The sequence below is a fragment of the Neolamprologus brichardi genome, chromosome 14 (genome assembly GCF_056152115.1).
Source record: "Neolamprologus brichardi isolate AB-2024 chromosome 14, ASM5615211v1, whole genome shotgun sequence".
Classification (NCBI taxonomy): Eukaryota; Metazoa; Chordata; class Actinopteri; order Cichliformes; family Cichlidae; genus Neolamprologus; species Neolamprologus brichardi.
The window spans coordinates 5972885-5991616 of NC_142117.1; the positions used below are offsets into that span (position 1 = coordinate 5972885).

The following is an 18732-nucleotide window of genomic DNA, read 5'->3' on the forward strand; positions in this document are numbered from 1 at the left end:
ATCACGTAGGACTTTCCTTTTTGTGTTGTGAAGCAGGGAAAACTAAAAACATTTTGAAATGTTAGAGAAGAAGCATTTCTGAAAAGCATGACACTCTGAAGATCCAGAAATGATCCAGTTTGATTCAGCTCTACAGATCACTTAGATTCCATTTCTGTGACGCCCACGATGCAAAACTAACTGACTATTCATTATCTAAGAGAAAAAAAAGATCAAAGTTTGTCATTGGGGTATTGTGACCATCGTATGCTGATTTGACACTTGAAAGTTTACCCGAAAAGGATTTTTTTTCACTGAATTGTCAAAAAGCAGACAGAACATGGAGGATATCAATACTTGTTTCTGTTCCTCTAAGTCAGACGCATTACTCTGACCGATTTTGCTGTTGAAACTGATACTGATGCTCAAAAATATAAAAAGAAATCACTGAATAAGACGTTGTGTGTGAGGGGTATGGTGAGAACTCTTCTTACGATCTTACGGACTGACACTGTTTAATTTTTACATTTGAAAGCAAAAAAACATACTGTTATCTAAACAGGTCACAAAACATTTCAAAGAAGTGGGGATAGTGAGCATTTAAAACCATTTTATACTACTAAAAGTAAATAAAGTAAAAAAAAATCAGAACAAATACACTTGAGAAGCCACGGACTGGAAGCTTCCTGTCCTCGCCCTTTTATTTTTCTTACTCTTTCATGTGTGAGTGTGCCCTGTCCAGATGAATCTCTCTCCACTCGGCTGGATGTGTCACTTCCTGCTCTCTGCGGTTGTCATGGAGAGGCCAGGCCTCCAGCGATAAAGAGCCATCTGCCGTCAGCATGACCACCTACAGCCCAACCGCCATCACAGCAACCGTGATTGATAGCCCCCAGAGAGTGACAGAGTGAGTGGAGAGAGGATAAGATAAAAAGGGAGGAGAGAGAAGTGAGGAAGGCAGGGAGGAGGGGGAGAAAAGAAGTGGAAGACAGAGTGGGTGTGAGAGAGGAGGAGAGAGAAGAAAAAGAGGGAGAAGGAGGAGGATAGAGAAAGAGACAGGTCCAGATGTCCCCCTGTTTGCTCTGGGGTATTAAGTTTCTCTCTCTCTGTTTCCAAGGGAGACAAATGGCTGAAACGTGACATTGGGAGCCAGTGCATCAATTGCCCGTGCACAAACACACACACACACACACACACACACACATACACACACACACACACACACACACACACACACACACACACACACACACACACACACACACACACACAGATGACTGTATGTATCTTTGTGAGGACACTCATTGACATTATTCATTTTGCTGCTACTAACCCTAAAACCTAACCATGTGCACAGCCCTAACAATAACCTGATTCTAACCTTAGTCCCCAAACCAAGTCTAAACCAATGATGGTCGAAAACTCAAACTGGTCCTTGTGCAAACACACAGACATACACACATTCATGGAGAACAAAGGTGTGCATTGAACCTCACTTCCTCCTTGTGTCTGTGTCTGACATAATGACAGTTTTGTGCAACAAATATGTTTTTCTGAGTTCTAAAATGTTTCTGTCCAAAATATAATGTTTCCCAATTGATTCAATTCAATTCATCCATCCATTTCTCCTTTTCAGGGTCACGGGGGGCGCTGGAGCCTATCCCAGCTGTCATAGGGCGAGAGGCGGGGTACACCCTGGACAGGTCGCCAGTCTGTCGCAGGGCCAACACACAGGGACAGACAACCATTCGCACTCACATTCACTCGCACATTCACACCTAGTGGCAATTTGGTTTATCCAATTAACCTATCCCCACAAGCTGCATGTCTTTGGACGGTGGGAGGAAGCCGGAGTACCCGGAGGGAACCCACGCAAACACGGGGAGAACATGCAAACTCCACACAGAAAGACCCCGGCCTGATGTTGGAATTGAACTCAGGACCTTCTTGCTGTGCGGCAACAGTGCTAACCACCGTGCTGCCTCAATTCAATTCAATTCAATTTTATTTATATAGCACCAAATCACAACAAAAGTCGCCTCAAGGCGCTTCATAGATACAGAGAAAAACCCAACAATCATATGACCCCCTATGAGCAAGCACTTTGGCGATAGTGGGAAGGAAAAACTCCCTTTTAACAGGAAGAAACCTCCGGCAGAACCAGGCTCAGGGAGGGGCGGGGCCATCTGCTGCGACCGATCCATCCATTTTCTTCCACTTATCAAATTCAGAGTCGTGAGTTGGCTGGAGTCTATCCCAGTCAGAGGGGGAGAGAAAGGGTTGCCAGTCTATTGCTGGGATAACACAGGGACAACATTATTGATGCAGCAAATTTACAGCAAATTCAGAATAATCAATTAACCCGTGACAGTTAACTGATTATAGCTTTCCATTCTCACCTTCCTGCTGTGAGGTGATAGTGATAACCACCTATGTTATACAACAGATTACTTCACTACTTGATTTGGAATTTGTAGCTGTTTGTGGTCATGGACCAAATTTGAAGGCAGGGTGAGTGGGGTGTAACTGAGCAAGCGTCCCAGATTTTAAGCCCTATGGGAGTGTCGCCACAAGGGTCGTGGGCCCCCTGTTGATCCTCTTCCTGATCACACCAGCCATGGTGTAAAAACGGTTGTGGGTCACAATCAACCAAGAGTTGGTGCCCACTCACATCCTGGGCCATTTGACCTCAGTAAATCACATGATAAGGTGGGGCTCTTGGGGACACTCCCATAGGGCATAAAATCTGGGACTCTCCACCAATTGCTCTTAGAACTGAAGAAGCTTCTCGGATGAAACGTCTTCAAGGAAACTTAAAGAAGTCCAGACGCTTTTCTTTCCAAGCTCCTTAGACAATGAAGAGAGCCATGGAAGGCCCCGGGGCAGACCCAGGACACGCTGGAGAGATTATATCTCCCGGCTGGCCTGGGAATGCCTTGGTGTTCCCCCAGATAAGCTAGAGGAGGCGGCTGGGGAGAGGGAGGTCTGGGCTTCTCTGCTTAGGCTGCTGCCCCCGCGACCTGGCCCTGGATAAAGCGGAAGAAAAGGGATGGATGGATGAGTTGAATTGAATACTGGAAGGAAGGGTTAGTTTGTGCTGTAGGAGACCCTGGGATAGACTCAGAGCTTGCTAGAAGAATTATATAGCTCATCTGGCATTCCCCAGGAGGAACTGAGGTCCTCTCCTCTCCAATGTCAATTAATTGAAGAGTTGCTGAGAAACTTCATTCTGATGGAGGGTGACTGTAACTTCTGAGTAGTGCTCATAACTTGGATAAAAGTGCGTTCACTACAGTGAGATTTGTATTACATTTGTAGATTTTTGAGTAGCTGGTTATCAAATAAAGGTGTATTGATGATGGTATATGCGTCTGACACCAGAGCTTAGGGCTTACATTTCACACAGCAGTCTCATTATTGTACTTTGTGCTCTAATTTGATCCAGTTCGGGAGTTTTGTGTCCGATTGAGAAATTCCCGTAAATGGACTGGTAAGACGAGCAGCCAAACCAGTGTGAAACAGCTGAATGCTTTCCTGTAAACATTCATCTGGCTGCGTTACCACAATTTTTTACTGTGACGACCTTCAGCCGTCTGCGGTGACTCATGACCATTTCAGCAGTATTATCTAATAATTCATTTTAGATTAAAACAGAACAATGTTTAATGTCTCCTCCATCACAACTAAATATGTTATATATGTGTAACTGTATCTGTGTGTGTGTATCTCAAAGAGACCAGTTTGATTAATTCCTCATGTATTTCTGAGTCCGGTCTCATTCTGTTCCTTTCGGTTCATCTCCTCATCTGAATCAATACAGATATGAGTCAGCCCTGTGTGGTCTGCAGCGGAATACAAGATTCTCACTGGGCCGGTGTCTGTGTGTGTCTGTGCATGTGTGTGTGTGTGTGTCTGTGCATGTGTGTGTGTGCACACACATGTTTGATCACCACAAACTGGAGAAATATGACCCAGAGTGTCTGGGGTCCATCCATTTCAAGCAGTGGCTGCTGATGGCATCATGTCAATCTGTCACTTAATAACTCTGAGGTCATCACTTACCTCATCCTGACATCAAGTATCAATTGGCTGAAAGAGGGGTGATGGACTGATGAAAGAGTACACAGGTGGAAGGATGGACAGATGGATGGATGGATAGCCATCTGAAGGTGGAGGTAATCTCATTCATATAATTTGGTCATTACATATAACTTCATCAGTGCTGCAGTTCAATCGATAATTACGAAGGCAAAGCATCAAATGTGACATTGAAGGCACGTGAGATGTAGTTTTCATTACTATGCTGACTTACACATTCACTACAACAACACAGAATAATTGCATAACAATGTTGTTTTACAATTATAGACTGATGTAGCTAATGAGACCTTACCTCAAAATCACTCCACATATTTGGAAGTAGGTGAAGTGCTATAGCATGGTTAGTAAGCTGCATCCATAAGCTGTAATGATGCAACACACACAGAAACATACCCGCTAATTAGTGCTGAGGGATAAAGTACTAGAATTTCGCTCACAAAGACTGAAGCACAAACTACTTCACAGCAGGCCATATCATTTTTCAGACACAGAACAATATGTCTGCATATTATAGCTATGTACTGTCACAAGGGGGCAGTGTTGAAAATATGTGGAACGATCGATAATGTGCACTATTATTGTTCAAGTTTCTGCTGTTGTTAGTTCTTTAAGCTTTGCCCTTACTTTGGAGAAAACAGTTGTAAATGGCAAAAATAACAACAACAAAAAAACAACTTCTTTTGTGGAGATAAAATTTTAAAGGACGTTCAACTATCCACAGGTACCACTGACTGTGCTTCTATGTGCTTTGTTGTTTTAAGGAGTTTTATGCTCTTTGCTTTTCATAGTCCCTTACCTGTTCAAGCCAGCTTTTTAATGAGTCAGTACATCTCTGGGCATTGGTGGCTGAAATGGGAACAGACACATAATGCAGGTAATATACATACATTTTCTACACGAGTTTGCATCAGACTAGGGGAGCTGGAGTCCAGTACAATAGACAATGCAGAACTGAGAGAGTTGAAGGATCGGCTCTTCCCCAGAACTGTTTTCTAATATAAAGAGTCAGTGTTTGTTTTTTGTTTTTTTTACTGGGATCCAGTATGACAGCATCACACACACTGATTTGAGTGTCACTGATCCATGTATATGGGCTGTGTGTGTGCCGGTTCTCCTGCTCTCTCTTTTAGCTCACCGACTAATGACCTACACCATGGCTATTCAACTACGAAGTTAGTTGGGCCAGATTTTCAAACCGAGGAATTTATCTGGGCCAGATATTTTTTTGCAGCCAGTAAGCAGCAGATCATGATAAATTTCAAACCCACACAACTGTATTGAAAAACAAGTAATTTTTTTTTATTTCTTTTCCCCTGTAAATCTGGTGACCTCTCACAAATGCACACCAAAAGGTCCATTTAAAAAAGGGGAACTATAACTAAACGGTTTGGGTTTTTTTTGCACATTTGAAATAATAATAATAAAAAAACATTTTGAACCCATCTCCTGCTATAGACATTACATCAGTTTTCCTCAGGTCATCTAACAGCATTTCAAACTCGTCTGACGCCAGAACTTCAACTCTACGAACTGTCTGACAGGGATACGTTTTTAATAGCAGATGTATTACTTACTTACTTACTTACTTACTTTAATTTTTTCGTCACTTATCACCGCATCCACCACGGCCAGCATGCAGTATTTCACTGTTTCAGAATCTGTGAAAGGTCTTTTCTTCTTCGCCAAGAAGCAAACACGAAGGGAAGCTGCTGCAACTCTCTCTTGGACTGTACAGGACCCTCACCGTGGTAGTACAACTCCGGTTGTAAGATTATTAAACTCGCAGTTAAACTGTACTTTTGCAGCCCTCTCCTGAGATTGCTCTGGAAAGTTTGTGTAGAAAGTCTGGTGTTTGTCATTGTGGTGCCTTCGTAAGTACAGCAACACACTCACTGCAAATTAAACACATTGGTTTGCATTTGGATTTGACGGTAAAATGAATAAGTATTTGTCAGTCCAGGCAGGGTTCATTGTCAATTTTGCGCTTTTGGACTGAGAAAGACATGCTGTTGTCGCATCATATATTACGACGATTGTTTAATATGTTTACATCACGGTGCATTGTGGGTTAAATATTGCTAGGCTACTAGGAGTGTTGCATTCACAGTCTACACTACGCTGTAGGAATTTTTAATTTTTTTAAAAAATTAATTAATGAATTAATTTTTTGCGTTTTCTCTGTGTTTCTGCTAGGACCACAGGCAGGGCCACTCGCAGGTTGCTTCTGGGCCGCATTTGGCCCGCGGGCCGCCATTTGAATAGGCTTGACCTACACCCACTTCACCCTCCAACCATGTGTCCCCTCCCCCTCACCCCTGGACTGGCTGAAGAAAATGGAGGAGGAACAGATCAGGCACAGATCTGTGGATCATCAACATCACTGAGCACACATACCAAGGAGGGAGGGGCTCTGAGGTCATCACGAAGGCTACATGTTATCAGTCAGCTGGAAATGTATACAGCTCTATGAAATTTCTTTCTTTCTCCCTCCCCGCCTCGCTCATTTCCTGGAGCTTAAATCAATCCCAGCATGCACTGACAGGCAGGAAGGCCACTGTTCAGGCACACAGAGCTAACACAGACAGACATGTATCTCTGGAGAAATTAGCATCTGCAGTCCACCTGACGTTGTTTAACTCATTAAGATGGACAGATTCTGCATTGGATAACAAAAAAGAAAAGAAAAAAGCGCACTGCCTGTCATTTTTAAAGCAAATGCTTTGTATAAATGCTCCATTTTCAATGCTTTTTTCAGACTGGTCACAGTGTACAGCAGGTTTTACTCCTTATGTTTAATAGCTCATTTACATAATGGCAGGAGATCATACTGAAAAAAGAGGAACTTAGGAGGCAGTGGCCCTATCATAAAACTAAGGCCCTATCATAAAACAACACAATGTATCAATAGATATGTTAATGTGGGCTCAATTCAATTCAATTCAATTTTATTTATATAGCGCCAAATCACAACAAAAGTCGCCTCAAGGCGCTTCATAGATACAGCTCATCAACCTGAATTTCAAAGGATAGGTTTACTCAAAAGATAATTACTCTAGGTTTGCCATTTTGGTTTTATTTGTGTGCTCTACCCTCAGTACTGACAAGCTAGCTGACCAAAATAGAAAATGAATGCTGGATGAGTTCAATTTAGCTACATAGTTCCTAAACCAAAAAAGCTCAAAACAGCTGTTTGAAACAGATGATATCATATTATATACTAAGATTAAGTGTTGTGATGAAGTTTAAAGGGATTCAATGATTGTAAAGTAACAGAATTGTAAAGGTTACTAATGACCCGCTCATGACCTCTGACTAGGGATGCAACAATACCAATTTTTTCAAACCGATACGATACCGATACTTGGATCTGAGTACTTGCCGATACAGAGTACAAAAACCGATACTTCGACCACACACACACACAAATACAATGAATTGGAAGACGGGTTTCATTTTATTCTCTATCTTAATAAAAATGACCACAAAAAAAATTTCAAGTGAAAAATAAGCACTTCTGTTAAATTATTGCAGAGTGTCCACATTGTAATTTAACAAAATACCACTGAACTATTGGCACTGTCTCGAGCTTTCAGAATAATAAATAAACACTTCTGTTTGGAATAAAATAAATACAAATTAGGTTTGAGAATAAAATAAACTTTTAAATTATTGCAGAGTGTCCATATTGTAAACAAACAAACAAAATAAAGAAAGTATTTGGCATTGAGGAACAAACTCCTCATCTGCCCGTGGATCATCAGTCCACTGTGCCGTTAAACCAAGGACTGACATCGCACACACTGTTTGTCTTTACCTCTTCAGAAAGTTTTGGCACCATTATCTCCCTGATTTTCCACGACCGGCATTGGCTGGTCATCCAGAGCGATAAAATGAGTCAGAACCTCTGTTATTTTAACTGCCAGCGGATTTTCTCTTGACATTTTTTATCGCTTTTCAAAAACCTGAGTTAAAGTTGGCTGTTCTGGTCCACACTGCTGACATTTTGTTTAGCCTAGCTACAGCAGCCTCCAGTTTCTCTTTTTTATCTGGAGCCGCCAGTCTCACAGCGCGGGATGTCCCCCTAGTGGCCAATCTAAAAAACTACAACAGAAATGACAAGCCACCCTCTGATTAATGAAATAAATTGGTATCGGTTCATGGTATCGGTTAACTTTTACGAGTATGAGTACACACACATTTTACAGTATCGGCACCGATACCCGATACCAGTATCGGGTATCGGTGCATCCCTACCTCTGACAGTAAACTCACCTCTTTGCTTGTCCTTGTAGACCTACGTTCAGCATTTAATACCACTGACCAGAATATTTTACTACAGAGATTAGAACACACCATAGGTATTAAAGGAATTGTGCTACATGGATTAAATCATATATTTCTAATAGTAAATGGGGAGTTTTCGTTACACAGAGAAGTTAGTCAGTGTGTTCCCCAGGGTTCTGTGCTTGAACCAATTCTATTTACATTAAACATGCTTCCCTTATGCAATATTATTAGATGGCACATGCTATGCAGATGATACCCATCTTTATCTATTCATTAATGACACACACCAATTACTTATACTACAGGCATGTCCTAAAGACATTACGGCCTAGATCAGCGGTCCCCAACCTTTTTTGCGCCACGGACCAGTTTATGCCCGACAATATTTTCACGGACCGGCCTTTAAGGTGTCGTGGATAAATACAACAAAATAAAAGTAGTACTGGTACCGAAGAAAAGAAGATTTATTCACAACACACGAAAAGACCCAGGAAAATCGAGTTAACGATAAAAACGATAACAAAATAACGCTCAAAACCGATAAAAACCCTGAAAACCACACATTTCACACCTGAGTACCAAACGACTCATGGACCGGTACCGGTCTGACGCCCGTGGGTTGGGGACCGCTGGCCTAGATGACCTCTAATTTCTTTTTCCAAAATCAGAAACATTTGGGGTTATTGTATTCAGCCCTAAAAATTTTAGAAACATGGTGTCAAACATGGTGACCTTGGCTTCAGCAACACAGTTTTCTTTTCTTTTTTTGGTTTTTGGTTTTGTTTGTTGTTGTTTTTTACCAGGATATGTCCCTCAGTGTGCATATTAGTGATGTTGAAAAACTAGTTCACACATTTATTACTTCAAGGCTGGACTACTGTAAATCATCGTTATCAGGTTGTTCTATATTTCCAGTTCCGTATTTCTCCCATATTAGCTTCTCTTCACTGGTTCCTGTTCAGAATTTAACTTAAAATCCTGTCTCTCATACACAAAATATTGAATAGTCAGGTCCCATCTTTTCTTAAAGACCCCATAGTACCATATCAAACTGAAAGAGCTCTTTGCTCTTAGATTCGGGCTTGCTTGTGGCTCCTAGGATATTTAAAAATAGAATAGAGCCTTCTTCTCTGGAACCAGCTCTCAGTTGTGATTCAGGAGACAGACAGGCTTTCTACTTTTAAGAAGAAAAATTTCCTTTTTGATATTGCTTAAACTTAGGACTGAATCAGGTAGCCCAAACCCTCCCTGATCAATCCATCAGGGGTTTCCCATGATTGGATTGAGCATTTCTTCTTCACGCCTATTTCACTCTCCATGTGTTTATGCAGCACAACTGCATATAATCAGTATATATTAGTATTTCATTTTAAACTCTGGGGCTGCCTCCCACATGTATCTTTTATCCTATCTCCTTTCCATTTTTCTCTTCACCCTCACACCCAACCAGTCATGTCAGATGACTGCCCTCCCTGTGCCTGGTTCTACTGGCAATTCCTTCCTGTTAAAAGGGAGTTTTTCCTTCCCACTGTAGCCAAGTGCTTGCTCATAGAGGGTCATGTGATTGTTGGGGTGTCTTTCTAATATTTTAGGGCCATTACCCTACAATATGAAGTTCTTTGAGGTGACTGTTGTTAGACTGTCACCTCAGAGGTGAAAGGGCACTATATAAATAAAAAATTGATTTATTAGAAAAGTTAGTAAAAGTAAGAGATCATAAACAACTACTCAAGTTGTGACATGAAACTGAAAGTCTAGATTATACATTTATAATTTTTTTGACAATATTTATTGTCTATATCATACACTATATTGCCAAAAGTATTCACTTACCCACCCAAATCGTTGAAATCAGGTCTTGATTGCAAAACCAGGCGCCTAGGCATGCTTCTATGAACATTTGTCAAGGAAGAGGCCACTCTCAGGGGGACTATGCTGTAGAACACAGGTGTCGAACTCCAGGCCTCGAGGGCCGGTCTCCTGCAGGTTTTAGATGTGTCCTTGATCCAACACAGCTGATTTAATGGCTAAATGACCTCCTCAACATGTCTTGAAGTTCTCCAGAGGCCTGGCAATGAACTAATTATTTGATTCAGGTGTGTTGACCCAGGGTGAGATCTAAAACCTGCAGGACACCGGCCCTCGAGGCCTGGAGTTCGACACCCCTGCTGTAGAAGCTGAGCTTCATTCACCTATTGTGAGTAGCACATTCTTTAAAATGAAAAAGTAACGCCTCTGACAAAGTAGTGATGTCCTGAAGTTCTTTCAACATTGTCCAGGCGCCATGTGGAAAAAGGCTGAGGTTACATACTGTGGGACATCAGTTAGCGTTCCTTCTGACTCAAGAAAGCAAATATAATTGCACCTTCAAATTTGCATGATGTATTACTCTTTTTTAAAGTTCGTCACTGGTCACTGGATTGCTTCTAAAACTGCATTTGTAGACTTCATGTTGATACCCAGTGAACATTTTTCCAAATCCAAAGGGTAAAAGGGTACACTTTATGTTCAAGGCTGAACCAGTTTCAAATGTAGCTTTTTGAACTTTATTTTTAATGCTTGTTTTCGGACATTTAGCAAAATGTTGTTGATACAACCAGACTGAAATGTCAGAGGCTTAAATTATAATATTTTGAGAAAACTGAGCATACAAATGCTATAACAAAAAGAAGAATGAAGCAAACATTTATTGATATCAAATGACATTAGATATTGCTACAGTTTTAGAGAGTGCTGTGCTCTTCATGTGTAACTGGCTGGAAAAACATCACTAGACAAGAAATTGATAAACACATTTGTAGAATCCTGATTTTATACTAAAATGAACTACATTTGACAGTGCTGAAGTTACAAGTCGTGCTTTAAAGCTAAATAAAGCGTAAGAGTCTGATGGGTGAGTGATGAAATGATAAAGTAAGTCTGGTTGACGAACAGCCCACAGAGCGTCAATATGGCTAACAGAGTTGCCACATTAGCTGAACGCCTCCTGTAGAGTTCATTAAAGCAGCACCTGGATTAAAGCTACGTTCACCATCTGCACTGGGCAACAGTTGTCTAATGAACTCATCCTGGATACGCTCACTCCTGGTGTAAGTCTATCCCTCTCTATTCTCCTTCATAAATACACACGCTTATATGCATCCACTGCATCCATCATGCAATGAAGGCTCAGTTATGACACAGAATAGGAGAAGATCCTTAATGAGGTGCAGACAAAAAGAGTGACTCGTACATTTGAGTAATCTAGTAAAATATCGTTTAGAGTTTAAGGTTTTCCACTGCAGACAGTGACTGGTGCCTGCGGGACTTGGCTCACAGTGACCTCTACCGGACGACATTAAAACTGCATTTAATATTAACGGTATTTTTTTTCCTCTCACTGATATGGGGTTAGTAACATGAGATTCTACACTTTTGCTAATCATTTTTATATCATCACTGTAACCGCAGAGTAATGCAAAAATTAAAAAAAAATTGTGGAGCATTGCACTGAAAGACTGAACTAAAATTTATGACCCTGAAATTGGTGGACATTTAGTTGTGTCATCACAATTATTTCTGCATTTGCCTTATGGATGGCTGCATTCCCTACAGAAATAATTAATTTGGAAAGATCTCTGGCTTCCCATTTTAGAACTTGTGCCTCAGTTTCTCTGTCCCTGTCTTCCTCTGTGCATGTCACCCAGAAATCAATCTCAGTACACAAATAGGATCAAATTCCTAAAATACATCTGGAGAGGAGAAGCGGTTTCCTGAAGGAGACATAATGAAGACTGCACAGGGCATTTGCAGTGTTTTTACCTGTGACTCATGAAAGAGGCGTGACACACTGGCCGAGTTTTACAAATAATGATGGGAGGATGACTCAATTTAAAAAAAACAAAACAAAAAAACAACTAGTGCTTTTTATTAATAAGTTGCTTAAATTTTTTAAAACTCAAATCAGATAGTATGCATGTACCCCTAAAGACAGAGGTTGAACACTGTAGCTCTTGACATCTGAGACCATAAATACATAAATAGACTGTAAGAAAACCGTGGATAGATGATGTGGCTGTGCAATACATTATACTTAACCAACATTGCTTTAAAGTGAAGCTCAAAGGCAACAAATTGATTGATTGATTGATCATACTTTATTCATCCCGAGGAAAATTGGGTTAAGGCTGCCAGCCGTGCCAGCGCCATCTTACCCTTCCGACCATACATACATTACACAAACATCACATGGGGAAGACAGGTCAGAGGGGTATAACATGGAAAATGCACAACATGAGGAAAGATAAGGAGAAAAAAAGACTGAGCTCCAACAGGGAGATCAGTTTGAGAACAGAAAAAAACACCTCTGCACATAGCACATGAATAAACTCTTAATACACCAAAGAAACACATGACAAGCGACAGGGATGGGTAAAGGGTGAGAGACAGCCAGTGTAGACAGTGCATCCGGGCCTGCAGCATAAACGCTGGTCTCCTTGATCCACCGTCAGCATCGGAGGGGAATAAGAATCGAAGGCATTTGGAGGGGGAGGGGGGGATGAGTGTATATCTGCATGTGTATATGTCTGTGTGCGTGTGTGTGTATGTGTCCAGAGTTCAGCTGAGACAGTGTCCTTCGCCCTGCCAGGCTAAGTAAACAGTCTTCCAGCCAACCCAGGTGGCCTTGCATAGAATGGGAAGAACAGTCCCATTATCAGGGTGTTGTTGTTCAGCTGGCGCCAAAGGGAAGCATCATTTTGTGGAATGATTGGGAGGGACTAAGATATTTGGTAAGTTTGTTAAGGGTATCCAGGCCTGTGATGCTTTAATTCAGCCCATTATTCTTCAAATCTGTCATTTCCAACTGTAAGTGAATCCTTAGGATAGGAAAAAGTTTTTGTCCCTTTGAATTTCTTAGGTTTTCCATATTTTTAACACTTAAACATTTCAGATCATCAAACAAATTTTAATATTAGGCATTGATGACCAGAATAAATACAAAATGCACTTTTTAAAACATAATTTTATTGTTTAATTCTTAAGGGAAAAAGCTCACAAGGGCAGAGGGAACCATGGGCTCTAGAACTTGTGGTCATTAGCCTCCTCTGCAGGAGTCCAACCCTGAACCACACTCATGTTTTACAGTCTGAGTCGCATCACAGATGCTATTATACCCAGCTGCCGTAAGATTGTCTGGAAGTGGAAGTGTCTGCATCCCAACTAAAATTAACTGAGGCAGCAGAAAAATGCAGCCACTTGAGTTTTTAGTAAGACCAAGGTATTATCCCTACCACCACATCGACCTTATGCTTGGGTGGCTGTAGCTCAGGTGGCAGAGCAGGTCAGCCACTAATCAGAAGGTCGGTGGTTCGATCCCAGGTTGCCTCCTGGCTGCATGCCAAATATCCTTGGGCAAGATACTAACCCCATGTTTGCCTACATGGTAGGGCCCGGTGGCGCCAGTGTCCGGCAGCCTCGCCTCTGTCAGTGCGCCCCAGGGCAGCTGTGGCTACAATGTAGCTGTAGTGTGAAACCCTTTGGGGTCCTTAGGGACTAGAAAAGCGCTATACAAATGCAGGCCATTTACCATGATTGTGCCATAGATCCTTTCCCAGGTACCCCCTTTGCCACACTGTAAAATGTAATATTGTGTTTAATTAAAAATATTAAATAGGCTGAAAACTCAGTTTCAATTTGTTATCAGAACTCGATTTAAATAAGTTACCACTACTTTTTATGCAAAAATGCTGATAAACTCAATTTATTTGAGTTGTCTTAACTTGGAGAAACTAAGTAAGATGGAAGTTTTGCTTCTCAGTGCGGAAGGATGAAAGATGTGTTTTGAAAATGCCCTGTCACTACCGTCCTCCTCCCTCTTGGAGGAGGGACTTGCATTTGTTATGGAATATATTGAGCAAACCTGGAAAAGCGTCAGCTCAAGATATTACTGTTTTCATTGCTGTGAATCTTTACCTGATACACTGACTTGGTGAGTAAATGTTTACTTTTATTCAAACTGATTTTGTGGCTTCTCTTAGTTTAGCACCAGGTTTATAATCTTGCTAGCTAGTTAGTGTTAGCCTAGCGTTGCTGCTGCCGCTGGGCTCATGTTACTTAAAAATTAACACCACAGCCTTAAAAACCTTACATAAAAATATATATATATCATGTTTATCCTGAGTAGCAAAAGACCGCAGGGGTGCTCGCAGACTCTATCGAGCCTTGACCTCCCAGTCAGCTATTGCGCTGGTGGATAACAGAGCTCTCCAAAAACGTGGAAGCACTTTTGCAAATATGTGATATTTTGATAAATTAAGTAGATATTTGAGCATTACACAGCTACATTCTCGCCTGAACATATCTTAAAAGGTTATTTTGTGACCCAGAAAGGGTAATCTGGGGAAAAGGAGGATGCATTTGTCAGCACGGTTGTTGGAGCCTGTGCGTACTTGTAAGCGCGGCGATGGCGGAGGAGCACGGCTAAAAAACGTATTACTTTTTCTGGGTCACAAAATAAACTTTTAAGATATTTTCAGGCCACAGTGTAGCTGTGTAAAGTTCAAATATCTACTCGATTTATCAAGACATCACATATTTGCAAAAATGCTCCAACGTTTTCAGAGACGTTCATTTTTGTTTTTGTGGCAGCTTTTGAACATCTGTGACATCTATTAATGTCAAATCTAGACTTTATTTAACAACATAAGCAAACTCTATGTTACAATAATTGCACAGCCATTAAGGATCAAATCAGTTTCTGAAAAATGTTCTGCTTTTTCTCCCTCTGCTTGCTTCTTACTGTCTTTGAGGCTATGACCAGCACTCCTGCTGTTGGACAGAAAGACATCAGTAAGTATTTTGGTTTTCCAATATATTAGCAACTGTCAGTGACATTTATATTAATCAGGCTGAACTTTAATCATACTTTAGATCAGCCTGTTTTACTTATTGTTTTATTTGTGCTTTGGTTTGGGGAAGTTGTTTCTTTACTGATCTTTTCCTGTCTTCTGTTATTAGACTTGAGATATGGCTGCACTATGCTGTTGCTGGTGACTCCAGTTAATTCTACAAGACATGCTGTGTAAGTAAACAAACAACAACAGTTTGGTCTGCATTTCTTGAAAGATCACATCCCCCCAAACTTAGTTTAGAGGGTCTACACTGTAAATAGTGAAGTCTGCAAGTTTTCTAACAGCAAAATTTGTTTTGTGCCCAAATCATTTTGCACATCATTAGAATGAAAGTTATTGGCCATGTTTGCATAGCCCTTTTTAAAATGATGCTTTCATGGCATTATTGTGTGTTGGGTGGTGGTCACGGCGATCCAGACTGACAGTGGGACATTGAATGTCACCCCTCTGGTGGGGAGGGAGCCTGAGATTGTGTAAATTGGAGTCTGTTTTATACCAAATGCAGAAAAAAATGTTTTAAGAAAGCAATTAAGTTCATGTTCCAAAAAATATGATCGTTTGTTTGCAGGACACCAGGAGAGATGAGTCCTCCGTCACAGATGGTGTGGTCAGTGAAGATGGTCGCCTGCAGGTTCAAGCTCATTGCATCTCCAACCCACATCCACTGCCACTGTACTTAAGGGAAGTTAAAGACCTTCTTCTGCACCTACATTTGGATCACCTCGATCCATGACAGTCATTCAGGCAGTAATGCCTGGACTGGAAACAAGCCATCCTTAAAACATTACAACAATCCAGCTCCTGTGTTGGAATGAAAAACAAATGTGTTGTTTAAATCTGTAGACTGTACTTGTGACAGAACAACAAATATTTTATTTTGATTATATAAGTAAGTACAAAACAAACTTGTGGTAGGCCTAAACTTATTTTCAGAATAATTACATCTGAGACTTTGTTTCATTGTGAGATTATAACAGTGATGGCAATATAATTGTTTGTTGTTCAGCAGAACAGTGTCCAGTATGTTGGCTGTTATACTTTGTTGTGTTTGAAAATAAAAGTTGGGCTGATTTTAACATCATTACAAAAAGTGTTGTTAATTATTTTTAATCACATTCAGGTTACCACAAATAGTTTTTTCATTTAGTTGAACTTGAAATGTTTGTCAGTAGGTAAACAATTAGTATTGTACAGTCAGAAATATCAAGTTATTCTTAATACTGCAGACTTGCAATGATGGCTGTTGTCCTAACGGTCATCTTAAGTAAGCTTTACTTAGTTTTTTTGAGGCAACGAGTTTCCATAATTTTTTTGAGTTCTGGGAACTAACAAGGCCGTACAGTGTACTCAAAATGAGTAAGTTGCCCTAACCTGGTCATCTTACGTAAACTTGATCCAATTTTCTTGAGTTCTGGGAACAAATGAGCTTGTACAGAGTACTCAAAATAAATAAGTTATCCTAATTTAGTCATTTTTAGCTAAGCTTTACTCAATTTTTTTGAGGCAATGAGTTTCCTCAATTTTTTGGAGTTCTGGGAACTAATTCGATTTTACAGTGCACCTAGCTGGCTTTACAACCTGTCTCGACAGGAAAGAGAGGCCATGGAAAACTATATTCAGGAATCACTGGCAGCTGGCATCATCCACCGCTCTTGTTCACAGATGCAGGTTCTTTTTTCGTGTCCAAGATGCTTAGCATGCTCATTCCATATCCAGTGTGGGTGTCCAGTGTGTTTGCCCACACTGGATCCAGTATGGATACTAGATGTCCACACGGCCAGACGCAAAGGCCGAGCTGCTTGGCCTTTGCGTCTGGTGGGGCCTTGACCAGGGTGCCGTGTATATATGTTTGCTACAAAGTAGAGATGGCACGATACCACTTTTTTATGTCCGATACCGATACCGATATCATAAATTTGGATATCTGCTGATACCGATATGAATCCGATATAGTGTATTTTGTAATCAACAAAACGTTTTTTTAATATCTTGCTGCATTTTGTATAAGTTTATACTCAAGTTTAAATAAATAACAACACTAAAGCTATTCTGTTACACCTGTATGTAAAAAATACACTGTGCCCAAAATATTTCATAGTTCAGCAACACTGATCAATCTAATAAAGTTAAACCTGCACCATCCTCCCTATTCTGGTATTTTAAAGAGTACTTAGAAGAAATTTTAAGCAACCTAACTAATAGGGTTGCAAACTCCCAGCAAAAAAAATAAATAAATAGGGAACCACCCTCCACCTCATGATGCTTAATCGATGTAATCAAATTTAATTTGATGCAGGGGGAAAATGCACAAAAATAAATTATTTTTCAAGAATAATTAATTAGATTCAACATCTTTCTTCAACAGAACTGCAGACTGCACAGATGGTATCTTCCCAAAGGAAAAAGTAGTATAGCTTACTAGGGTATATTAGACTTAACAGTTACTATATACAGTAATGGACTTCTATACATTTTACACAAGATTAAAACTTTGGGTGTAAGAGTCAGATAATTATTTATTAAAAGCTCGACATTTTAAATGAGAATAAGAAAGAAAAGTATGTCTTTGTGCCCCCCTTTTCCCTGTTCATGCCCTATCGGCCCCCCTGGCTACACTTTGCTAGATCCGCCCCTGCACAGTTACCAGCCGTCAACTGCGTAGAAAAGGATCCTGGTGTACAAAGTAATATTAAATAAATTCTAACAACAGCTTATCAAGCTTAAACGTGCTGCTGTTGTTCAGCCGCTGGTTTCCTCTTTCTGGCGCGAAGTGGGCCAAAAACTAATAAGAGAGACGGACTCACGACAGAAAAGCCGATCAGCTGATCATTGATCAGTTTCACGATGGAAGTAGCAGCAGGAGAGAGAGAGAGAGGCAGTCGCTCCAGGTATGGTTGTTAAGCTTAACGCTGGAATGCTTTACAGACATTCAGAGATGAACTTACACACTTGCTTTACTTCTCTCTGGGAAAACTTCCTTGGAGATGAAATGCTGGTTTGCTAGCTAGGCTACAAATACGCACAGCCCTATCACGTGACCACACTGCTCCGACTGCTACGGTTATGAGCCGAGTTACGCCGTGTAGCAAGTTATGTGAGGTGCTTTTTTGATATTTAATGGATCGGATTACATTTTTTATTTCTCGCCGATATCCGATCCAGTAATTTGGGTCAGTATCGGACCGATACCGATACGTAATATCGGATCGGTCCATCTCTACTACAAAGTCACTGTGGTGTTTCAGTTGCGCTGTCTCCTCACGGGGTGTCTTAAAGAATATGTAACAGAATGGAGAGTCTCGATATGATAGAAAACGTATGGTTACTCTGTAACCTTGGTTCTCTGAGTAAGTAATGGTAAATGGACTGGTTCTTATATAGCGCTCTTTCTGAGCACTCAAAGCGCTGTACATTCACCCATTCACACTTTTCTAAGTGCTTTCTAAGTAACATTCACACACATTCATACTCCGAT

General features: G+C 40.7%; 1 long non-coding RNA gene across 1 annotated transcript; it reads left to right on the forward strand.

Moving 5' to 3' along the window:
- Positions 1 to 15163: 15163 nt before the first annotated feature.
- On the forward strand, positions 15164 to 16038 carry LOC148098759 (uncharacterized). Its single transcript, XR_015720030.1, has 3 exons — positions 15164 to 15195; positions 15364 to 15427; positions 15826 to 16038. It is a non-coding gene; the product is annotated as an uncharacterized LOC148098759 (long non-coding RNA).
- Positions 16039 to 18732: the final 2694 nt, after the last annotated feature.